Here is a 27,102-nt window from a genome sequence, read left to right as displayed (position 1 = left end):
GTAATGGTTGCTAATTGATAGGAATAATATGTAGCAGGAATCCAATGTATTCCACCCATCGGTTCCCACAGGACCATCGCGCGCTTCTATCCATCCCCACAAACAATTACGTATCCCCATCTGACTTCAAAGCGCAAAATTTGCAAAAAGTTAGTAGCCATCCTCGGAGCTAATTTTCTTCCACAAACAAACTGTCAAAACACACATTGCATACAACAACCAGAGGGCTCTGAGATCATCATCACCGACATAGCAGCTTTAAAAAGAAGTGCTTATTTAGGAAAGAGACCTTCAAAGAGCTGCCTTCAAAGTGCTTTTAATTATTACTGGGAGATTCTCTCAGTCTCTGCTGTCATTCTGCTTTCGCGCGAGCTCGGTATTCCCGCATTTTCTTGTTGTTCTCATTTTTTCACATTGGATTGTATTTACACTCAATGATTTTGACCACGCTCGCTAATGATGTGGAACCTACGCTTGTGCATTAGTAGTACCTCAATAGGCAACCAGACAATGGTAGCATTTGCAAACAAGAGTACGACTCACTGCCACCGGTTGAGCATGCAAGAGCAAATCAAAGACACTCTCCTTATATTTTTGATACACATTGGCTTCCGGTCCATTTAAGATGTGACTTCAAGGTTCTTCTATTAACCTATAAATCGCTGCATGGCTTAGCGCCTTCATATCTCGTCGACCTAGTTGTTCCTTATGTTCCGTCTCGTAACCTTCGTTCGCAAAACGCTACCCTTTTAGCGACACCGAGGGCTAAGAAAATGTCTGCAGGCTCTAGAGCATTTTCTATTCGGGCTCCAGAGCTTTGGAATGCCCTACCAATGGATATTAGGACTGCTACCTCAGTAGAAACATTTAAGACACGTTTAAAGACACATTTCTATGACATGGCCTTTAACTAACCTGTAGTGGCCGATTCGGCTGGAGTTTGTTTTCTCTCCCTCTCCACCCCCTCCCTCCCCCCTCCCCGGCCGGGGAGGTGGTTAGGTGGTACCCATGCTGACAGCGGCTATCTGGATTCTCGTGGCTAATTCAGGATAGGGGAACTGCAGCTCAACCTCCTCGAAGAGCACTGCCAGGACAATTGAGGGCTCCTTTCGGCAGCCCTCTGCTGTGACATGGACATCCACTTTTTATTTAATTGATTTTCATGTTGTATCATTTGTGCCCTCTCTGCATCCATTTCAACCTGGTGATCCTGAAAGGGGGATCCTTCCATCTGTGGTCCCTTCTCAAGGTTTCTCATTTTCCCCCTGCTAGGGGTTTTTAAGTTTTTCCTTGCCCTTTTGGGAGCTTAAGATCAGGGGATGCTTTGAGAATAATTGTCAATTTCTGTCTATGTGAAGCCCTTTGAGACTGCTTGTGATTTAGGGCTATACAAAATAAACTTGACTATACACACTTAAATAGAAGCAGGACCACGCTCTCATGCAATAATTGTGCTCAAGGGCACCCCGAGAGGAGACCAAGAGTTGCGATTTATTTAGCCCGCAGCACAATCCTAACTAAATTTGGCACAGATCCACCACCCTATATTTCCAACTCCAAAGTCTTTACGGATTAGCCACCTCTGCACAAATTGCTTCTACAGCCACTTTGTTTGTTATTTTCTTGTTGCGAATAAACAGTTTTTCCCAAGACACTTTTTTGTGTAAAAACAATCTAAAGTAATATCCACACTGTCATTCCCTACGGTCGCACCGTCCACTAAAAATAACTGACATCAGACTCACTTTGATAGTGACAGCATTGTCGTTTTGAAAATCATTGAGCACGATAAAAGTTACACAGCTGCTTACGCTGCAGATATCAACGTTCAAAACCATGACTAGTGTTATCTGAAAATGAATAACAGCAAAGATTCAGAGTGCACACTTTATAAAGTCGTTTTCAATAAATACAAAAGCAAAGTTGTCAAAGTTCTGCTTTAATATTTCTTGCTGGCCTGGAGCAAACTAACATCCACAGCTCTGCAATTATCCCTGACACATTTGACATGTGAATTGTGTGATTCTTTTGCTATCGGAAGGGTGTTTCTATTATATGCAATGGCAAAGCAATTTACGACAATATTGTGCTTAGATTATTTGTCTATAGGAATAGACAGACTGTTGTTTACATTGTGGGTGTGTATGAACAGATTTTTCACAAAGGTTCACAAAACTATAAGTAGTGGCATTTCATTAAATTTGCAGAAATGTTCTGGATCACATTTTCCCACGCTATCTAAACATGCAAAATTAGCCATCGAAAATCTGTCTCATATAAAAAAGTTGAAAGCTGACCAGCACCATTTAATCTTAACTAGATCTACACTTACTAGCAGACTGCCCATCGTGGCATCATTTGATGTTCTATTTTCCACTCCTGCAAAACCAAACAACTATGTTGAACTGTGAAGGGGGAAAAAATATTCATTGCAGGAACGGACAAATGCCATTTTATCACAATTAACCTCATCGCCATTGAAGCCAATTACGACCCCATGCATCTTTACATCCTTATACATGTCCGTTCCCATTATTTCTCAGGCCGCTGCTATTAGAGCTTCAATTGTGCTTGAAAGTGGGCATAAAATATGATTGCGTGTCACAAGCCCAAAGAGAGAATGTCTCACGAGAGGAATGATGTCAGCTACGAACAATCCTGTCACAGACACAAAATGTAAGCCAATTTATTATTGGGTTTTTTTCCCCCTCATCATTATTCTGTTTCACAACAAACCTGCCTTTCAGCATGTACATACGCTTTGCCCATTATTGCAGTCAGAGAGAAAAAGACAAGAAATGGAACCTGCTGTTAATGACCATGTGAGTGTGTCTAGTGCAACTGTTGCTGCTTAAGTATGACAGCTTTTGGAGGATTGGATGGTTTATTTTTGTGACACTTTAGGATGGTAAGATAAATAATGCAAAATTGATAGCATTTTTTTTTTATTAAAAATGAATTTTTCCATACAAATAATTGGGTGATAAATTAGTTGAAGCAACTAATTCTGACATTTTTACAAGAGAAAAAATAGTTTATCCAAATTCAAATGTATCTTTTTAAAACAAAATAAGAATGATTGCTTTTGTCTTTGGATTCTCCTTATTCTTCTCCCTAAATGTGCAAATCAAACACCAAGACAGTTTTGTGCATTTGTAAGACAGGATCTTGAGTGTGCCCAGTTAGTAGCACAGCTCTGTTTGCGTGATGAATCGAGTTGGAGGAGCCTTTTGTAAGTCAAGCCCTAAGAGAAGAAAAGCGGACCAAAATGGCCTTTCCTTCAACTGCTGGCTTTTGCTTCCACTTCTCTGTGGGACATTCACATAATTGCTCACATAATTCACGGTGTTCAGCGCCGTAATTGTGGCCGAGCACTCAGGAGACATTTACATTTGCTTGAGTCAAAACCCCTTGCTGAACATTTCTTGGAATATATTATTAGATTAGAGATCTAACCGTTGACTCGCATTTGCACTGTGAAAACTAAACTTTGAATTTCTTCTCTTCTTTTCACTTTCTGATTTTACCATCATGAAGCAGTATAAAGTATAAATGTAAATCTTTTTTTTTTTATTTTGATTATCTATAATGAGGAGGTTCTGATTCCGATGGCATTTCCTTCGATGTGTGCATTACACATTAAAATGGGGTGGCGATATAAATAAAGGTTGTTTATGCTGAACGCATTTTCATCACTTTTATTTGGACTAGCTGTGTGAGCGAGAGAGAATGTTCAGTGGTTTAAAAAAAAAAAAAAAAAAAAAGCCTTTGCCAATTTCTAAGCATGAACAGCATGAAGCATTTATTTATTTTTTAATTTGTATTATTTATTTTTGCCTCTGCGGCTATTCTTTTGTTTAATAACAGATTTCAAATGGGCAAAGCAGTTATTTTTTATGATGTCCATGTGCAAATCACTCAGGTTACTACCTGTATCCTGGAGCAAAATAGAATCGTTTAAAACATGACACACACCTAAGAAAGGAAAGGCTATCTACATTATATATTATTTTGATATTCTATTATATTATTGGCAGAAATACAAGAAAAAGGAATTTGGTGTCAAGCATTCAATCTAAGAGGCGGTAGAACCAAATTCGAAAGATACTGCGAGAGCCATCACAACACATTTCTAGAGACTAAGGACATGACTCCAATTCAACTCTTTTCCTGAATGGAAGTACGCAGGTTCAATCATCTGGCGACACCAGTGCTTGAAAGCTACCAATACCAAATGAGACATTTGTGTTTTTTACGAGTTCACTCGTTACCGACCTCTCTGATGGACAAATAGATGTTCACATGTGTTGCGGCAGCCTCATGCTTTGCATGTTCTCCCTGTACCTGTGTGGGTTTCAGAGAGCTGTCTGCCAATTTGGCAAAGACGTACAACGAACCATGGGCCTGCACAAAAATCAGGCTCGACTAGCGTTTGCGCCTTGCCTCGAGTGTGCTGCCTTGTTTCATTTAACATGTTTGATTTTTTTTTTAATAGTTTAAACAGAAAGAAAATGCATATATAAAGCGAGTGGCTATAAAAGGCAGGCTTGGGTCAACTCTGAACATCCGCCACCAAATAAAGATGGTGTATGTGGTGGTATAGATAGGTACCCCTGAAGGTCCGACCGGTTTATTTACGCTGTGATACCGGCTGGAGTCGACCAGTGACAGTTTGACAAACACAGCTTATTACAGAAATGGTTTTATCAATGCTTTTATAGTGCCTTCCCTGTCAAGGATCATGTGTTGGCTTCTAAGTGTGTATTTCTGCCTGTGTATGAGGGGGGGGGGGGGGGGGGGGGGGAACAAAAAAACATTAGAGTGGGACTGCGTAGCACAGTGCTCTAGAGTAAGCCAGATAATAAACACTTAATGTGATTTTATACTTCTATTTTCTCTTCTCTAGTGGGACACGAGAGGGGAAGGAAATCGACAGAGTAATCAATAGAAATGCGAGGACTGAACACACTGGTGGGTTTGTAAATAAATAAAATAAAACTTTTTCCACTCAGACATATCTCATTATGTTTAAATTGCTGTTTGGAGTTCTGGAATCCAACCTAATGTGTCAGGCAATGATCCTGCTACTTTGTGACACAAGCTCCCACATGTATGTGGCCTAATTAAGGGAGCATCACTGGCCCTGGAAACATTTTGTAGTGTAGCTTTTTACATAGCTGACCTTCATGCAGCTGGGGCAAGCTCAATTTCGAGCCAATAGTCCATCCTCAATCACCCTATGATTGACTGCTGACCAGTCAACGATGTCGTCCACTTGTCACCAGCTGGCTTAGGCTCCAGCCCCCACAAACATAATAATCATTATGTTGGAATTATACACACATCATAAAGATGTACCACAGTGTCGGGTCAAGGAGTGTCATGTTTATGCACGTATATAAACGTGCCGCACAAATGAAGAGGTCATCTTTGAGCATTAGTTGATGGTGTCAAGTGTTGTGCCTGTCAAAGATGTCCCCAATGGTGTGTCCAAATACTTCAAGGTGTTTAGGTTCTATCAGATAAGTGGCTGTTTTTTTTTTTTTTTTGTCTGTCACTATTTTTTTTTCTCCCTTTCCATCTGCATCTGGTCCCTGTACGTGATTTTGGCACTGCAATCCACCAAGGCTGCACTTTATAAGAAATTCTGTTCAGAACCTTTATTGACAAATTTTCCTTGAACTTGTAGATAATGTGGTTCTCTAGACTTGATCTTCAATACTCACTGGAGCCAATTTTGAAGGGACTTGAAAATTACCAATTCCAAATCTAGTGCCATGGTCTTGTGTGGACTGCCTTATCTGAGTCAGGGATGAGATCGTGCCCCAAGTGAAGGACTTTAAGTAACTCTGTCTTTTTTATAAGCTCTTCATTTTCAGAATGTCCCCCGCCTAATCTGTCATGAAATGTGGGTCATGGCCGGAAGAACAAGATCTAGGATATAAGCAACCTAAATGACTTTGATCCACAATGTTTCTGGACTGTCCCTTTGAGATCAGCTAAGACGCTCACTCATCCGGGCAGGGCTCAGAAAATAGGAGCCATCTCGAGGAGCCAGATAAGGTGTCTGGGACTTCTGGTGCGAATGCCTCTTGGAGGTCTTCCTGATACAATGTCCTAGGGACTTCTCACCAGGAGAAGGCCTAAGGCACAACGACTTACTGAAGAGTACCATGAGATCTTCCCGGGACAGCAGGACAAAGTGACTGTGGACTGGGAAGTCTGGGCCTCTCCACTTGGGTTGCTTCCCCTGTGACACGACCCCAGATAAGTCATAGAAAATAGATGGAAGGTTGGGTTATACTTGATGGCTCGTGATCCTCGGTAAAATATTGTGCTTTGCACCGTGGGTTTCTGATGCATCATCTGCAGAGTGTATTTTAAGTGACTCATCTCTTTTTCAGACATTGCCATTTAAGTGTGGGGACAACAAAGACGCAGCCTTGTAGGACCAAGAGCACCTGGCGGAAGTCAAAAAAGCCCCATAAGCACGGGTCAGCAAACACGTGACCTGGCATGCTTGTACTTTAATAACGGCACTACACAATAACGACTCTCTGAAGGGCATCGCAAACAACAAGGCTCACTAGGCCTTACAGATAATTGGATGCAGCATAAGAGTAGATACAGGTGAGCTCGCCTTTTCCACTCCGCTTCTGAACCGGACTTTATAGACCCATCACTTTTATTGGCGCACAAAAGCACTTTTATCAAAAGAGAATTATAAAACGTGTATAACTGGTGCATTACTTTGTAGTGCAGCCTGTTGTGCCAAATGTCTATTGTGTACTATGAAGCAAAGGCAATTTTGACAACCTATTTTGATAAAAGCAGTATTGATATTAGGTTCACTTTCCAATTCAGCGTCCTTGTAGTAACCTTTTCCAGACGCAAGAAAAGACATACTGGATTTTGACCAAATGCAAATGAACATCATTTGACCCAATGGAAATAAGTAATGATTGAACATCTTGACAACAATTGTTATTCATTCTGTCCATTCGGCTCTATCGCTCAGTGAGTCCCAAGCGGGGAGCTGGCGCGCACTAACATGCCATGAAAGCTCATCAGGGGTGCCACTGGAATTTATTCTATTTCACTGAATTCGAGTTTATCAATAAATTATAACAAATGATATACTATAAATGAGTCTGAGTAAAATTAAGAAAGTATGTCACATTTGTACCAGGTTTGTTTAAAAGAGGGAGACTCATAACAGGTATATATTTCTGGGGCAAATCTTTCTTCTAAATTGGGTTGACAATATTGCTTCACATTTCTTGAGCAAAACTATACATTGTTAAGGCAACTTTTCTTGAATTTTGAACTGTTTTTGCTATCTTTTGAACACATGGAACATCTTCCCACTTGATACTTAATTAGCTGTCAGTTGTTTGACCATAAACTTACCATGAATGTTCTATTTTCCCTGCAGAACCCTTCCTGTCAGCATTTTTGACATGTTTTTTAGCACCTAATCAACATACTGTGTTCCCCTGAGGGTTTTGCCAGATGCTACAGGTGCATTCAAATCCCAGCTTTAATAAGGAGCGGGAGATGTCACCTTTGTTGTTTCCAACGCATTCAAATATGATGCATGTCTGTACTTTGCACCATTGGACTTTCATAAAGACATTGGGTGCCCGATCCAGCATGTACCATGTTCGCTCACAAAGTTTGTAGGGATAGGTTATAAGGGTTAAAAAAAATAAATGGATGGATGGATGGATGGATGGATGGATGGATGGTTATACAATATGGAGTAAATATAGTGAAACTAATTCCAAATAACTGTGGGACAAGAGGTACACACGTAAATGAAAATGCAGCAAGATAAGCTACAATAAAATGACAAAAGTAATCTAAACTAAACCTCATGGAAAACAGTTGCAAAATGAGCAGGTTCTGATTGTTTTACACTGTACATGCATTGTAGTGTGGTTAGTTACACACAATGGTTAAAATGGCAGCCATGTTGTTGCACAGAAAATATGGATCAGCCATGAATGAAGTAACTTTAGCCCTCACAATGAGATGCTCCAAGGCAAAATAGCTAGAAAGCCCACAGAGCTCTCTATAATAATCTGCCCGGATAGAAATATGATGACAGCATCCAAGACTCTAAGCCACCATTGTAGTTTTTAACAAAAGCTTTTGTTGGCTTAAAATATGACAGGGTTTATTCTGTAATTGGGGGTTCATTCAAGCCCCCTTTCAATTTGTGTTAATTTTTACTTTCTTTCCTTGCTATTCGCCAGTCTACTAGTGTTGGGAAAGTGAATTTACTACATGAAAGAATTTAAAGCTCAATTCCCCTGGTTTCCTTCTCATTCATGCACATACAGGACATTATTTGGACTAGTTTTCATTCCTCTCCTTGGCTGTGCATAGTACCTCCAGTCCACCAAAATGTACTCCCTGCTTTCACGGCAGATCACGATGTCATCTGCAGACATCGTGGTCCGTGAGGATTTCAGTGTAACCGCATTTGTCCATTACTATTGCAAAGAGGAAGAGGCTCAAGGTTTATCTGTGTCTCCTGATTTCACCAGTCACTCATTTCAATTGTATTTTAGATATCAAATCCTAGTTGGAAGAGATGATTTTCCATCACAACCATGATAAAACTGAAGTTTTAGTTATCAGTCCTGAGGCAACTCTAAAGTAATGTGCAAGCTCAATCGACATCAATCACCAAGTGAAAAACCTTTGTGTTATTTTAAACTGAGTTCATGTATATACGTATATCTCACTCTAAATTGTTTTTTATAACATGAATATAGCAAGACGCCCTTCATTCCTTTCTCTCTGTCCAGCACAGAGATGCTTATGCAGTTTATCTGTAATCAGATTGATTACTATAATTTCCTGCTTAGCGATTTCCGAGAAAGCAGCGCTGTAAGTGTATGCAGTGTTCAAGAAGTTGATTCAAGAAGTTTATTGGCCATGTTTGGGCATGCCAAACAAGGAATTTGACTCTGGTAGATCGCAGCCTCTGTTCAACATTTAGGTGGCTAATGACATTCAGGACATGTGCGAAAATTGACAATTATTCTCAAACATCCCCTGATCTTAAAGCACTTCTCAATTTTACCCTGAGCATACTGGGAATTCACATAGCACACAGTAGCTACTTTATTTCTACTTCGCCCTTCGTACTACTCTTACGACTCCTTCAGTTATTCAGGTAGATCAAACTAATAAACGAAAAAATGTGAGCAAAGATTTTTTTTTCTGCATCTGGTAACAGTTTGTGTGCGTGGATTCTCATTTAGACACGTCAAGGAAACAAGCTAACTGAGAAGAAAAAAAAAACCCACAGGTATCAGAACCACATTGCAGACTGGCTGACAGACATAATTTGAAAACATTTTTGAAAATAATACTTCACTAGTTACATTTCATTCAAATTTTTACTCATGTATCAACATAAGGACAGAAAAAAAATCAATTGTGACCACAAAGACTTGTCGTAGAATGTCAACCTTTTATCGTTGCAGCGTAGTGATAAAAGGTCACATTTACTCAAAGAGATATTCTCATCCAAACATTTAATGGTTTACAAATGAACAAAGTCTACATTTACAAAGTATTTCTTAGTTGTTGTCAACCAATCACACAATATCATGCAACATATTGAATTTGGAGATAGGCTGTGTTTGCATGGATGATGACAGTCACAGCAAATAGAAATTCATATTGGATTCAATGTTATAAGGTTCACTGAGATAAACCGTCTGAATAATGCCTCTCATTGTGCACGTTTCTTTTTCAGTCAGACTCATTTTATCTACTATGAATGACCACATTAAGGCCATGGGAGGGCTCGGGATTGGAAAATGATGTTTTCTTTTACTCAAGTAACGCAACTCCGCTGGAAATTGTTTTTTCTCCCTGAAGCCCACAAATAGGTCGAAACAAAGAGCAAACAAGATGGACAGAAAGACTGTTTTGTTTCACGGGTGACTGCAGTTTTGCTTTGGTTTCCTCCTCAGTGCCTGCTGGATAGGAAATACTTTTCCACCTCATCTCTAAAGGCTCTGACACAGGAGCATACCCACTAAGACACACACTCACACATGCACAGACACAATACATTTATCACAGTGCCTTGCTCAAATGCTCTCACTGCCTTTCACAAGCTGGCAGAGGTAAACAGACATTTAAATTGCATGCTGACTCGATGATCAACCACTAATCAAGGACTAATACGCTCTTTAGGGCTCTTTAGTTACTGATAATACACTGCATAAATGGTAGCTGCCCCATATTCATGAGGACATAAAGAGATGGACATTGGAATTTTCATTGTGATCTGATCTAATGTACTACTCTCACATCCTCCAGCGCCTTAGCACCGTCATTAGTTCTCTGGGTGCGCCTCTCTTTTTCATGCAAAGCCGTGTGTGTAATAGTAATCTTATCGTATTCTGTTCTATGCAAATAACCATAATCAGGCATGTGGATGTGAGGCTAATCACAAGAATGCACAAACACAACATTAAGGTAGAATTGCCTACGGGTGGTTGAGGGCCATCTCCACTTACCTTCCTTTTGTGCAAGATCACACACATGCTCGTGTTCCTTCTTTTTCTTCACTGTCTTTGTGGGTTTGTTTGAAGTGCATAGTTTATATGGGGCTGCTTTCATTAGTGGAAATTGCAGATGAGAGTGGATGGTGCATCAGGAAAAACAGGTCCTGGAAAGAAAGCAACTAAATTAATCTCTACAGCTATTCACTTTACCAGCACTACTCAAGCTCATGACTTAAAGCAATCGTGTCATGATTGCTTGCATAACAATTCTACCTAGTGAGTGCATTTTTCTGCTCATCACCTTTAAACTCAATTAATGAAGAGGATGTTACTTCCAAATGTACAGTATATTTAACATAATAATAGTAATTATAGTAGAAGTGTTAGTGTAGTGTGTGAATTTAGGTAATGTATCATTGCAAAATTCACTGAAATATCAATTAGCACCCCCCAGAAAATATAACTATAATTTCCTACATAGTGTAACACAATTTTAATAAAATCAGAGAAAACTCATTCAGTCTCATTTCTTAACGGCTGCAACTTAACATTTTTGGGCTGCTGCATCACATTTTTAGGTTCTGGGAGAATTCTTCACCCGATTATTTTAGCTTCAATGCTCACTATGCTAATAGTAACCACCAGAAGATTGCATATTCTCAGTTAAACTACTTAATGCAAGGTGTCCAAACTTTTTGCAAAGGGGGCAGATTTGGTTAGATGAAAATGTTTAGGGGTCGACCATTCGGACTAACATTCCTCGAACCATTGCCATTGTAAATAGACTTGGAAATATGTAACTGTATTATTTGCTGTCTGCATTGTTTTATTATTGTTATTATTGTATTAATGAGAAGGGTGATATTGGTGTTTCAACTGCAGTAAACAGGCCAGGTTGTATCATGTCAGATTTTTAATCCAAATTAAATCATTCTCCGTTTTATCTTATTTATTTTAACTTCATACATAACAAATCATAAATTAATAATAATCACAAACTTTTTTTTTTTTTGCAATCACTGTGAGGGCACGGCGCGGACGCGCAGTCGTGTTTGCAGAGTTACTAGTAATTAATCAGAGCTCTCACCAGTAGTCCGTGGATCATTTTGCCTTTTCCTTGTGCAGACATTTAAATGAGGAAATGTTTGTACACTGATAATCTTGCAGACGGACAGCTGTGTGCGCGTGAACTAGGAAAGGACGCACCCGATCATGAGCGCTCGCACCCAATCATGAGCGCTCGATCCTTTGCGCGTGCCTGTGCGTGCGCGTTTCATTTCTGTGGCTCGCTCTGGGGCGCGCAGGTCCCCGCGACGGTGCCCGAGGGCCACATATTGATTTAATGACACGATGCTTCGGGCCGGTCATAATTTAAACACTGGCCGGATTTGAGTAAGGCGATGCAAGCCATCAGGAAAGGCCACAGCGACACAATGGCCTACCTCAACTCACTTATCTAATTATTAAGAGACCTAATCTAACACCATAGAAGTCAGTTTATCCAGTGTACATTACATAAAACACACAATCAGGTTTTGTATAAAGGACAAATTAATTTACCAAATCGGATACTATGTGTCCCATACCATAAAGAGTAAATGAGTGATTGACAAATATACACATTTTTATTGTGTGCAGAGGTGTCAAATGCAGGTTCAGAAAAAAGAAACACTCACACAGTTTGGTTTCAGCCACTGATGCTTCTAATTAGCCGGCGGATAAATAAACTACACGTGGTTGAAAAATTAATAAAACTAAATTTATAGACAAAAAAAAGAGTGAAGAGAATGATAATGACGATTCAAATTACGTATTACCATTCCCGAGGTCCCACTATAAACTCTTGGAATTGAAGTGCAGTAAAAGGAAACAGGTATATTGGTTGGCTTGGCATGAAAGATTGCTGTCAAGACAAAATCTCCCCAGCAGAGCTTATCTGCAGAGAGCTAACAAAATAGTGTTGACAGAAACGCTATGATACGTAAACAGTAGAGTGCAGCAGTTATGTAAATGGAGTTCACCTGAAATGACCACAGAAATATACAAAGTTATTGTTTTATACCGATACATAAGTACAATTACGCGCCAGCTTCTAAAACTAAAAGTATCAGGTCAAACTTCCTAAATAAGAAAATATATGTAATCCATCATTCAGGTAAATGTCATCCCTAGGTTAAAATATTTCTCTGCACTTTTTATTGCCACTTAAGTTAGAGCAAACAAACTACTAATTGCAGATCTCTGTTATGGATAGCACACAGACTGTTTACATTCACCTTGTTGCCTACTGTAAAGGACACATAACTGAAGCATGAGATTAGATGCACATCTTGAGGTACAGCCACATCCAATATAATGGCATAGTAATAAATACAGACACACACACGCGTTTTTAAATAGCCCTATGCTGCTGAATAATCCTCTTTACCTTTTCTTTTTTTTTTACATTGATAAATCCTGATAACATCTCACCATCTGCGGGCCTAAACCATTTGTTTAACATTTGCATATCAGACACACAACCACACAACATTTTTGGGAATGCACACAGTTGTGCTCCGGCAGAAGTATCTGAACCGAAGCCGGGAGCGACGGCTTAAGCCGTATATCAAATACAGATGGATTTATCGCAAAAGTAGAAAATATGAGGTTTTTTTCCACTGCACAATACAATAAGCCACAAACAGAATTTCATGCTGCATACTATCACAATCAATCACTGTATGGCGGCGGGTTACACTCCAAACTACCGAAAGAGTTCCCACCTTGAAAAAAAAACAGGTGTATAATGTCAGGGCTACAGGGGTATTTACCCGTCGAAGTACAATACCACCATGTCTCTGGTGGAACATGTTCTGAGTGGAGTTTTTCAAGGGATTTCCTTCCACATTAAAAAAGCACCGATTGGGTAATTGACTCTAATAGCCCTATTTTGGTGCTCAGTGGAAGTCTAGCGCAAAGAACAGTCCAACTGAGTGCATGGGTGAAGTTTTCTTTCGATTTGTTTTTTTCCTGCTCACATGCAGATAGAGAGGGCATTTGCGCTGTTATGGGATGGAGCGCAGACGAGTCCTGACTAATTCAAACAGCCCCCCTTCATTCCCATTATAATCAGGGCGGGGAAGAAATATGCAACATAGCCTTAGATAGACAGGAAATATCTAAAAAAAAATCTTGGCCACTTGTTATCAGTTATCAGAAGAAAAGAAAGCATTCTATCATAACCAAAAGGCCTGTCTTTTTCCAAGTCTTTTTTTATAACCATACAAGATTGCTTTTGATACTCACACTAGATTGAAGCTCTTATAGCTTTATTTTTTTTAATACATTTATAAAGCTGTCATTGGATTCCTCTTACCCATACTTACTTTAGAATGGGCCAATGGTGATGTCATATTTCACAGAGCTGTTTTTAATACAGTTGGCGAAGGATCAATTCTCCCTCAACGTATGGTTCACAGTCACCCTGTGATTGACTGGTGCTCGATCTATGTTTCAGTTCTTAGTAAGCTGGGATGGATTCCAGTTCAGCCCCTCCTGCACAAGCTAAAAAGCATAGATCAATAACTTTATTTCACTTTTCACATTTCGATCCCTGTCAAAATCTGTTTATTTACCTAACTTTGTTGGACTTGGAAGAATATGAGGGCCTTATGAAGTATTCAAAAGTAAGCTTTGACACAAGCTCATACTTGCAAAAACAATCCCTTTGTACACAACGGAAATGTAAATCCTGATTTGATTCATATTGCAGCAAAGGCCCCCGTGTACACACAACGGGAGGTTCGCGGGTGTGCATCTGCACAAACTGGAATACAGAAATGTCATTGATACGTTTTCTTGTAGCATACGCCAATTGGTATTACCAATAAAGTGTAGAACCTCTTTTAGAAAACACAAGCGTCAGACCAAGTGAAGAGTATCAGGTGAGCAGCACTAATTATGTTGATAACATGTGGCTAATGCTTTCTTTGTAATGCGACACATCTGATCCCTCATTATACCACCGTTGTGGCTTTGCGGGTGTTGCTGTTTGCTGCCTCACGCTGCGGTGACTGATTATCATGATGTCACTGCCATCTTCTCCTACATTCTTATTAATCACACTTGATCGCACCGCTTGCGTTATGAAGCATCATCTCTCTTCACTTGTTCCTCTCCAGTGTCTTCTGTGTTTTTGTCATCAGACCCCCGTGGGTTTTCTGCCGAGCTCCCCGCTGAATCACGTTCCGCATTTTGGAGGCCTTTGTGCAGTGTGCCAAACACAACTGTCTAATCATTTGTTGATGGAAGTGGCACATTTCATTTACAGCTCAGCCAGACTTAATGATCAAACAAGTCTCACTGGAGTTGCAGGACTATTAAATTGTAGGGTATGAAGGACAGTGAGTTATAATCTAAGATTTGAGAATTTTTTATTTAGTAGTTAAGAATAGGTGACTCACCAGCAATCACAATTTGAAACTTTCTGTATTATCACACTTTCACATGAATCCTCACACCCACCACATGGAAGTGTACCCCTTCAAACATTTATCGTTTCGAAAGCTTATGTAATACAAGATGTACCGATGTGCGACATGAGGTGGCACGGCTCAGTGGTAGAGTGGAAGTTGGGGTTGGATTCCCAGTTAATGTGGAAAAAAGTGTCCTTTAGCAAGATACTGGTTTTGTGTTTTCACTATTTCCATCGCTTTTGCAATCCTGAGTTGCACAATTTACATGTTTCTCTTCAAACCCTGCACAAATGATCCTGACTACCTATTTATTAAACCAATTCGACGCTTGTCTTTATACAATCATAAAAGAATGCGGGTCCTATTTATTATTTTGTAATCTGCAGTATTTTCTTCAGCTGATTAAATAAAGCCAATTTTGAAAAATTGATTTTGATTTTGATGCATAGCTTTGTTGTCATTGTTGCATCTGGTTATAAAATTCTTTTAAAGTTGTCAGTTTGCAATAGAAAGGATGCAATAATGTTTTATAAGTAAGGTAATAAACATTTAGTATTATTTGGTGGGTTTTGAGCGAGCACTCTTAATCCTGGTTTTATCATTAGCAGGATATTCAAGCCTTAAACATAACTATAAAGCAAAAAGAAGCACAAATTATGCAGGGGGTGAATGTTTTTTTAAAAAAAATTGCCTTTAACAGCGCATCATGAGATGACAGACAGCAGTAATCCATATTGGTGTACGTGCATGAGTGTGTGGATTGTGCATAAGGAATAATGCAAAGTCGACTAGCGGGGGAGCAAGAGAACGCGATTATGAGACCAAACAAATGCAGCTGGGAAAAACATTCATCAGAGCAGATGAGCTGCACCGTAGGTGTCGTGTGTCTCAGTGTGCATCCATTTTAATGTGCAAGACAGCGCAGCTAGATTACACACACACACACTTGCGCACACGCACACACACAGGCTGCACAGTTTCATTCATATGGACAGCAATGTGTGTGACTGTCAAATGGATAAATATTGTAATATCCCACTCCTTCTCATACATACATACCTGAAGCAGATAATAAACAGTTATCGCATCACAATTCATGTCCATGCACAAACTCACAAATACTGCTTTGCTTTCATATTTGAATGAAATATTTCATCATTTGTAACTTCTTCAATCTTTTATTGTTTTGCCCGTGTCATGTTTTTTATTCGGTCATGCTGCAGTGTAATATCTTTCTCTTCCAAACAACTATATATTTTTTATCATTATTCTTCAAGCACTGATCAAAATACAAATACACACACACCAAAATAGAATTATGCCCTAATACTTCATGATTATATCAATTTGTACCTTTGCACAAGAGCTGAGATGATAAATAGCTGCTTAGGGAAATGCTGTGGGGAAACTATTCCTTAGAGAATTAGGTGAAGTGTCTTTTTAGTGAGGCAAAGTATCCTCTTGTGTCATTTTTTTAATTGACTCCATCTCTATGATCAGTGCGTTAAGGCTCTGTTGTTATCAATTTAGTTTTCTTTCCAAGGACAAGAATGAACTTTAATATTCCCATCTCCTTTATGTTGTTTCCTAGGATCAAATGTTTATACAGGGTTTTTATCTGAATCTGAATGGCTCATCTTATCCTTGAATTGTTCAACTGCTTTCTTTTTTTCTGCCAGATATATTGTGAGCCTCTTTTATGAATAATGTAAAGCCGAGGTCTTTTGAGAACAAGTACGATACAGCCATTAGCATGTATTAGCATTGAAAGGTGCCGCTTAAATAAAACCCATCGGTCTTTCACGTACTTTAGAAGGATCCATATCGTGAGTGCAGGTATTTAAATGTTTATCAGAGTAGGCATGAAATGGTGACGAGAACCGGTGGTGCAAGGACATTTGCAGGCGGTGATTGTGTAAACCGCGTGCGTGTGTGTGTGTGTGTGTTTGTGCGAGCGTTGCCTCGCAATTGATGCTCTGCATCCCCATAATCATCACTCATGCTTCTGCGGCTTTCCACACTGAGTGGCACAGCCATATCACAGACTATTAGCGAGGGAGTGAGCCTCTCCATGACTTTGTTTATGCCGTTGTGTTATTGTGTCTGTGGATGCTCTTGGATGCGTAAAGGGTATATTTGTGACCTGCAATGGCCGACTGGATGACATCAGGCTTTTGCCAGTAAACTTGTCCATACAGAAGTTCCGTCAGGACGCATTGAAACTGAATTTTTAACAAAAGCTTTTTCAACCTCAAGGACCACTTGAATTCGTGTTTTCAAAGAATGTACTCCTACAATGTAGCAAAATGTGTCTCAACACCCGACAGCACTTGGACTTAAGTATTCATGACGATTTATATTCAAATTGCCACATTAAACACATTAAAAAGTCAGTGGTTGCCCTCTTAATGACAATGCTTGGCACTGGTGACACATTTCAGCATGCTTTGTCTGTTTTGATGACATTGAAGCCTCTTGTTGGCACACGGTGTCCACGACGTGTCATGTCCCACATGATGGGTGGTTTGAATACTGTGGCCTGGAGCATCCTTGCTATCCTTGCTCTTGTCATGGATTTCATTCAGCACATTTGGCTGAACATCAGCTCCCTTCAGGATTCAGTGACACGCAGAAAATGTTCCCTTCCCTTTCCTTGCCTGCCAAATCTCAGCACTCAACGGCAGCAAAGCCAAGCCTGTCAACATTTGCAAACTATCTGAGTGTGTTTGTGGAGGTTGCACACAATGATATGTAAAGGAAGCATCAGTGTAACTTTTGTATTCATATTTGAAGAGCTATTTTCTGAAAGGCCATGACTGCATTGTTATTCTCTTAAAACAAATTATTATAAGTGGGTAATTTTCCGCGGATGCACGACGTGAAACAGATTTATGGTTATTCACAATTAATTTTGACATTTCCACCAGCAAATGATCATGAAATTGATGCTGCTGTCTTGCATATTGATTAACCAGCAGCATGTGTGCAATCATTTCCTTAATCATTTTCTTTTGCTTGAGTATCTACAAAAAGGAAGCATCGTATTAGTGGTGTACACCTGTAGCAGTTGTACACATTCTTGATTTCTCTTTAATCAATATTATAGTGAGCACCGTTTGATATTGATGAGTTGTCATCCCAATATATACTGATATTAAATCATCGCCCAACCCTAATATAAGTAAATGTTTCAAAATATATTACAAGCCAATAGTGTAACTCTTGAAGAACGTCTCTTCATCCGCTGTCAATCAAACAGCCCGTGGCAACTGTCTATCATATCAGACATGTCAGACAGCAGACAGACCACACAAACACGCACACACACGCACACACACAGTATTTTGCTTCTTCCTCACACACAACAACTAAAAGTAGTTAGCTGTTACATAGTTTTTAAAACCATATTCAGGAGAGAATAATTTCTATCGTGAGGAGGAAAGAAACTCTCCAAACTAGTCTATCATATCAAACCGCACTGATTTGTAACCAACAAAACATCTGGCTGTGTCAAATCGTACGTGTAACTTAAAGTCCTTATATAGTTTTTCGACAAGTCATTTTTTTCTTTCTCTTCCCTCTAGCTCTTCTCACCCACGCAGCGTGAGCTGTTTCAGAGAACATTATTATAATATGATGAGCACTGGCAGGTTAAGACCCCATAAAGTGAGAAATGACTTCTACAGGTCAGGTTGTTTAAACAGACTAGTAATGCAAAATACTGTTCCTCTATTTTCAGAGTTTCATTTGCACATTTTGAAATTAGTCACAACATATTGTCACAAATCGAAAATGTGGCTTTACACTGATTGTACAGTAGGCTGAGTGTAAGTCCTGCTTAGGTTTAGATTGTAATTACTCGCGTTCTTTTTTAAAAAGAAGTCACATCCTATGTTTTTCCGCTTTTCAGGAAAACACTTCAAGCATTACTGTGTGGCCCCATAACAAAATTAGCATCTTCTGGAAGCCAAGCATCTGGGATTTGTGCAAATCCAGTGTTGCTATTTTTACTCACTACTTATTATGTGCCTGAGGTCTGCTCCGGTGTCAGAAATTAGGAAGAAAATAGACACAAAACTGTGCTCGTGTAGGAAAATGTGTGCATGTGCGGTGTTATTATTCATCCATGACGGAATTTACATTGTCCTCTAAGTCAGCAGGGAGCGGCAATAAAGGCACGTACCTGTGTGCGTGCATGTGTGTGTTTGCTGCACTGTGGTCTACTTGACCCCTTCTCCACCTCTTTCCTTGTCTTCCAGCCTTCATTACCATTCCCACGTTTCACACAGCTGCTGTCAGCCCACACAGTGATGCAAATACAGTAGCGCACGTACCAAAACGACGGGATGGCCGTGCGTTGTGCTTGCACGAATGAGTAAGTGTGAGAGAGGCAAGACGGGCCACTGTCCATGTGATCACAGTCAAGCTGAGAACAAGTAGGGAACATATTTACGTTTCCAAATGAGTATGTTGATATCTCATTGTTCAATCAAATGGGGGCGGGTTATACATCATCACTGTCAATCACGATTAGGGTGGAGAGATGAGCCAAGTCACAAACAAATCATCACTTGCAACAGTGACTGCCAAGTTGACAATAATTCAACAAATGCAAGAAAACACTGCCCTTTGTTTCGTTTCCTGGTCTCTTCGAATGCTATAGAATGCTGAACTCAATCGGCAGTCCAGGATTTTAGTTCACTGGTCAGCGTTCTGCGCTGTCAAACCAAGGAAATGTTGATGGCCAGGGGGTTCAATCCCCGACTTGGGTACATGCTGCAAGAGTAGAATGCCACCAGTTACTCATATCTGCCTCCAACACTGGATGAACGTGACTCCATGGTATACCAAATAATTAACTATTGAAGAATGTATACACAGTCTACTTCTTCTGGCCTTTACGCTTTTGAGTTCTTCTTCTTAAGTGTTTTATCTCGGAATCTACCCGTGCAAGTTCCGACTCATTTTGACATGCTGCAAAAGTGGCGTTGAAATGTCATATAAAATTCTGTGAATAAGCTATGACGTTTTTTTTTGGGGGGGGGGGGGGGGGGGGTTGAAAAGTACTTGGGATGGTCAAGAGAATAAATGTGTTGCTAACCGTTGTCTCTGTCTTGGATGTCAAACAAGATCAAATCTAAAATAAGTCGTCATCAATTATAAAATAAAACATGGCACACTTCTTTGTACCACTCAAGTATATGACTGGAAAATAATGTTAAGGTTTTATGATGGTGTCAGTTTGATTCTGGGTCAGAGTATTCCATTTTCCATTTGTTCATCCGGCAAGCCTTAGAGGTAGACTAGCATCCTAGAATAATTATGTGCTACCTCTACCATATTTACAGGACACTGACCAAATTACTTATAAAGTACTGGACGGTATATTATCACACATGGGCAGCAGGCTTTTGTTTTCTGTTGTGCACTCAACTGAGAGCCGGTACATGTATTATGTATTTGTCTTGAGGTGAATAGATGAGGTGGGCACAGCAGCTCCTATTAACCTGCCATTTCACAGTCCACAAAGTACAATAATCGTGTGGCTGAAGACAAACATGCACACGCACGTGCACACAGCTATTTGCCATCCCTTTAACACATTTAACAAAGGGGAGGAGGTGATTGCTTCGACTCCCCCCCCATGTAATCACACCATCTGAAAGGGGCCTCAAAGGCAATCCCACACACTTGCACATAGAATGCTCTATATCATCTTTCCTTCTGGATTTGGTCATTATGACACATTACATCCAATTCAAGTTGTTACTGTTAGGGTGAGACAACAAATAACCTCCGTTATGTATGTGTGTTGTGTGTGTCATACACGATCAACCCACCAGCGAGAGACATATTTAACTTCACATGCCGCCATTGTCCACAATGGTTGTCATCTTCAAGTGGAAAAATGATTGATGGTGTGCGGGTAGGTTGATAAATAGGTGGAGAGCCAAATGGATAAAAAGGTGGGCAGATGGGTGGATGAATAGCTATGCAAATGGTCGGCTACCCATCCACATATTGCGTGTAGATGGACGACTGGTTGGTAACTAAATGATTGTGTAGGTTGACAAAGGGCTAGGTCACAACATAAATTGATAAAGATGTGTCACATGCATTTTCGCAGAGGTAGAGGATTGCACACAGAAGATGACCTTTTGCTTTTTGCAAAGTATAGCGAACAAATTGCTACATAAAGGAGGTGCATCATCCTGGCCAATTCAAGAAAAAGCCCAACGACTCAAAGTAAAAATCAAGTGAAGAAAAAAAACTGCACCGTATCTGAGTAAATTAGAGGTTCACAATACATGGGAAATCACACCATTTTTTCCCAAGCGCATGTAATTATAGGTGTCACATTTAGACAGACAGAGTAGATATTGAGCCATTTAAATGACTTGTGACAGCATCCAACTGAAAATTATTCCTGGTTTAACATTTGATGATCCACAACAAGCTGGTTGCGGTTCAGTTCTGCGCAATGAAGTGTGACATGGAAATCAAATCATCAAAGTGGTGGACCAGTGGTTAACGCTGCCGCTTCTCATTTGCAGCACCGAGTAAGCATCCCAGCTGGCAATAATGTACAAGTCAACAGTGTGGGGCCGGTGAGACAAATGTATGCTGCTAAGTCACGAGACTTTGCTGTCGCGTATCACTTGAAGCAGATAAACGATGAGGGAAAGAAAGAGGGAAGAAGCAAGTGGCACATGTTGTTTGATTGAAGATTTATTCATCCTTTATTCAGATGCTAACACCACTGCTAACATCTGAATAAAACTTAATTGAGAATTTATTTAAAAAAAACTTTTTTAGAGCACCTCAGCAACAGAGGCCATGGTTGGGGATGAAGTCAGATGACGCAGTTTTTTCTTCTCTCTCCATCATGGATGAATCAAGAGGTGGACAGTCACTTTGATGCAGTGTCCACTGTAATACGGCAGCACTGTCATCCAATGGCCAATTAATGGCCAATCTACATTCCCATCCTTAGCTATGGTGACAATTGAGGGTAGTGACCAAGAGGACAAGATCCTGGATAGAAGCTGCTAAAATGAGCTTCCTCTGCAGGGAGTCTTGGCTCGCCCTTTGCAACAGGGTGAAGGGCTCAGTTATTAGGGACGAGTAGGGCCACTGTGCCTCTACCAATTCTGGTGACTCAGCCAATTAGGCTACACTTACACGATGTTCCCGGTGACTACGGCAACCCCGTTTGCCTGAAACCTAATGTTGCCTGGGATTTTGACCACCACCTTCATTCTTATTCTTTTTTTTTTTTTCACGGCCTATCACAATATGTGTGAAGTGCCTTGTGGGGATGTGGCTGCTGAATCCTGGAGGTTCAAAGGTGCAAGAGGATTCCTCTTGCAGTTTAACACAGATATCAGTATGTTCCCTCTTGACCCATCACGTTCTGATTGGCTCACTCATGCATATACATTCTGTCAGGGCGAGATGAAACATGGATGCCATAAAACTCCCTTGCCAAACCCGGCTCCAGAGTCCGCATCAGCATAAGCTCACGTAGTGGCGCTCAGTAAATAATAATTTTCTAATTCACTAATCCATCTCGTGGACCAAAGCACGCAGAGGGAATGGCCTCCAACTTGTGTTAAGCCCCAGCAAGTGCTGTTGCATGCGTCGTGTTTTACGACAGACAACAAGGTTTCCCATGAAAATGTTTAAAAATCCCCCTGCGTTCACTCACAATCATCCTGTTTTATCCTGAAAGCAACATAGTGTAAACCAAACCATGGCCACAACCAGTTAAAGCAATGGCTGATCACAACGTTGTTTTATGTGTGTGCGTGTTTGTCCTTATACAACTTCTCCAGCCAAAGCAATTAGAGGAGGAGCTCCAAGTGAGGGGAAAAAAAAAAGTTGGTGCAGAGCCAAATGTTTTTTCTTTACAAGGTGAGATTGCCAATTGCAGAGCATGCACATTACGGTGTTTTCAGTCTAGCACAAGTATAGTCATAAAAAACATCAACAAAATATCAAATTGCCATCATTTTTTCTCCACTCCAGTGTGTTTCTTCCCTCTTCAAGGAAAAACATCAAAAGAGAAATGCCAATGGATGTATCAGAAACACGCTCTGATATTGTGTCACGATAGGAATGGGATTTATGCTCGATGAATTCTCATCGGTACAGATGGGGCTTGGTGATTGGGATTTCCCACATTGATAGGATCCTTGTTGTATTTCTTAGTCCTCATTTTAAGATAAACACAGCAGCCTCTGCCCCTCAGCACGCGGCAACCTTGCAAACTCCTCTCTGGAGAACCACTAAAGTCTGTGATGCGTATGGAGTTTACTGTCGGGGTGATTTGAGCAACTTGTGTTTCTATGGTAATTCATGCAGTAATTGCTCCTTTGGCGCCTTGGTCAGGTTATGAAGATGTACCTGCTGGTGTTCAAATCACTTTGGTGTAAAAAAAAATAAAAAATAAAAGGCCCCTTGTGTGATAGGCATCATATACCTGACTTTACAGAATGAAGCTTAAGAATTGCCCTTCTTTCTCACATTTTTGCTCTTTCCATTCTTGTTTTCATTTCTCGTTTTGCCAAATTCTTCCTTGTACCCGCTTACCAATTCCTTTGCTATTAGCCTCCTCCTACCTGTGCACAGTTCCAATTCTCCACACATCTTCTTTTCTCCTCTGATTACCCTTTCCTCCATTGCATCTTTTCTCTATTATGTTCCTGTGATTACACTGCACTACACCTTCATTTGTTTTCCCACATTTGCTTTTGTTCTGAAGGTAACACTCTCACTGTCTATCTCTTCTGTAGCACTTCTCTCCTCAGCCTATTTCCTTTCCAATCTCTCTACCTTCTCCAAGGGTCGCTCATCCGAGCCAAACATTTTCATTCTCCACCAACCTTCCTCGTCTATGCTGGCCTTCTACCGGACCTGCAGATTTGATGCCTACTTCAATGTCGCTGTTGTTTTTGTGAACCCACACTAAAATCTATACTGCACTAGACCCTCAGCCAATTCTCTTGTCTCACTCAGTAGCTCATTTGTCTTTTTTTGCGATATCTACTCACCATTTTTGCCCCCTCACATTCCTCCCACAGCCTTATCCCGCTCTCCCACTTCTTGATTATTTTAGTGTAATCATCATAACTATGCCCGTGTTCATAAATGCTGAAGCCCAAGCAGAGGCACGAACTCGTTTTGAACCAAATTGTTTCATAATGCTGCCATCTGTTGGAGAGAAGTTGCACAAGAAGCATAGGGTTTTAAAATAAGTACTAGATCAGTCAATTCACACAGCCAGGCAAAGAAAAAAAAATCATGTTTACACAAAACTAACATGGTATAATTTAATTGTCTGGTTCTTAATTTGTTCTTATTGTGAGGCAATGGTACTGTAACACGTCTGTCATGCAATGTGCAGAGAAATTTGTGCTTGTAACGTAATCGTCCCTAAGGAACTTTGGGCGGCAACTGTGTAGGCTCCAGGGCCAAATACAAATCTTGTGTCTGTATCTTAGGCGAGAGCGCTGACTTGAAGTCAACTTTACACAAACCTACGCAGTCAAGCAAGACAAGCAAAACAAACTCCACGTAGAAAGGCCACAAAGTCACTTAACAGCACTCCAAAATGAATTCAGCCAAGGGCATTCTCAAATGTGTTGCAGCGACAATTCTTGACTTTTATGTGTTTACTTTTGAAAGTGCATTAAATACACCAGGTCGCAATGTAGATGAGATTTCACCGAAAGAACGGTGGACTCAAGTTCTAAATGTTATGGAGGAAAAAAAAACCTACAATGTACTTTTGAAGAAGGAAATGGTTTGATAGTAACATGCGGTATTGACAGAATAACATTGAGATGCAATAGATGGATTGATTGAAAACTACATACAGCCATGATGTTTATTTATATGTAAATATTCTTGATATTATGTGATTATATTATATTTCATCCCTTTGTCCACACTTAGCTGAGCTTGTAGTTAAGCTAGAGCTGGATAAAGCAGAGAGCCTCCAAATGTGTTCAGGACTCAGAGAATTTTGACTTAAATGGTTTGTGGGATATACGCATAAAAAAAAAAAGATTTGATAATCTAATGATGTTATGCATGGATCTTGATACGGTGCTACTTTTACCGAGAGCTGGGTTGAATCCATTTCCATGGTTTAGGATGATGTCATCATAAGGGATTGGGCTGTTCTTGGTGAAAGGCCAGAGGCAACTTGTTTGGAGGCTCAAATAGGCAGTGAAAGCAACACTCATCCCTCCTGAGACAAAAACAGTCCAACAGGAAAAAAGACAGGATGAGATAACGTCGCCTTCCGTGGCTCACTCATTCACTTGGACAGCTTGAGAAAGCGAAGTGTTTAAAAAAAAAAGTCACAGGAAACTTTGGCTTGTTGATAATGAATAGGTAACAAATAGTCTTCGACATAATCGGCGCATGTTGCAGTAGCTCCAACTTGCTGATTACCTTTTCTTGCTTGTATTTTTTGAACTTTGTGTGCTTTTTTTGCTTTCTAAACATGGACGCGCAGTTTGGGCTGGCACGAAGCTGCAGCTGCTGCGTTTGGAGTCAGGATCAGCTGTCGCAGTTGTTGGCACTCCATACCAGAGACTCAACATCTGTGGTGGCAGTCTAAAACATTCAATGTAAAAAAAGATTAGTGTCACTTGAACTGTGATCAATCATCACCTTCATTTGTGTGGACTTCTCTACTCTTGCCCACTCCCACCTCTGCAAATATCAAAATAACCCGGGTTATGGATGCTGGAGTCAACAGCGGTAAAACTTTCTCATCCTTGCCATGCAATAGCTTTTTCTTTTCTTTTTTCATTTTGTTTTAAATATTTGAGTTTTGGGAGCTTTGAGTTCCTTTGGCTATGTTTATACATACCAACAATTTTGAGAATACTGTCCCCCATTTGAGACAGGGTCATAGTCAGTTTCAGCACCCTTAGATGGAGATCCTCTTCGAGCTCACGGAGTTCGAGGCTGGCACAGCAGCAGCTGTTGAAGGCACACTCGAAGTCCTACTCATTGTACGTAAGCTCATCCTCCAGTGCCTCTGCAAACATAAAAGTACATCAAATTTTACATCAACAATATTTCAAATAACAACACAAGAAGAAATATATTAGACATATGTATCCAAACATGGTAAGGTTCACATCCTATTTTATCTTTGCCCGCAAATAAATGCAGGCAATTTGATCAAGGTTTTGGGCCGTGTAACCACATCAAATTGTGGTTTGAATCATTTTTTTTTACTTAAAGAAAAAAAAAAGATAATTTTTACCTGCAGCCTTTTTCAATACGCTGATGGACATTTGAGCTCTTGCACTGTGCCACAGCAGGATTATGACAAAACGAGTCCACACGAGCCTTTGCATCTCACACCTGAAGGGAAAGTCCATTGCTAGTAGGAATAAAAACACATTAGAATAGATATTGTGGAAATATTTATCTATTTTTTGTGGCATTTATTTTTATTTGGCATCATTGCAACCATTCACTAGAAAAACTGTGTTGCACATGATTAAAAAGTTATCAGAATATTCAAATGATACACGGTATAGTAGTTTAACATGTTTGAATCAATTGGTGTACATTTTATTACTGCAATTCCCTCAAAAATATGTGAGTAGAAAATAACAAGAATAATACTTATACCTTTTTGAAATGCCACACCTAATCTCCTGTCCAACCTCTGACTTTGTTTCCCTGTAAACACCACCAATAATCCACTAAAACAAATACAGACAAAACTTCTGCAGAGTTGTTTCTCAAAAGATTTTTTCCATTCAATGCTTGACTTTTAAAGGTCCAGATGGATGGAGGGAATCAGTCCTCTGCAATAACAATCTCTTTACTGACGTTATCTGATCAAATTGTACAGGGAGGTCCCCTTTAATCTCTGTGTTCACTTCAGTTGAGGAGGGACGTGTCAACAGGCAGCATCCCTAGACGCTCCGCACTGTATCAAGGTGTATGACCGTCCCGTGTGTACATGTGTACAGTAGTGATTTGGGTCAAAGGTGTCAGGTTATCTGATAGCATCGCTGTATAACCTCAAAAAATACATTTAAGCCAGGCCGCATTGTAGTCATAGCTCTTTCGGA

This window comes from Syngnathus typhle, linkage group LG3 (assembly GCF_033458585.1).
Source record: "Syngnathus typhle isolate RoL2023-S1 ecotype Sweden linkage group LG3, RoL_Styp_1.0, whole genome shotgun sequence".
Taxonomy (NCBI): Eukaryota; Metazoa; Chordata; class Actinopteri; order Syngnathiformes; family Syngnathidae; genus Syngnathus; species Syngnathus typhle.
The sequence above is the reverse complement of the archived record's forward strand: the minus strand, read 5'-3'. Positions refer to the sequence as shown.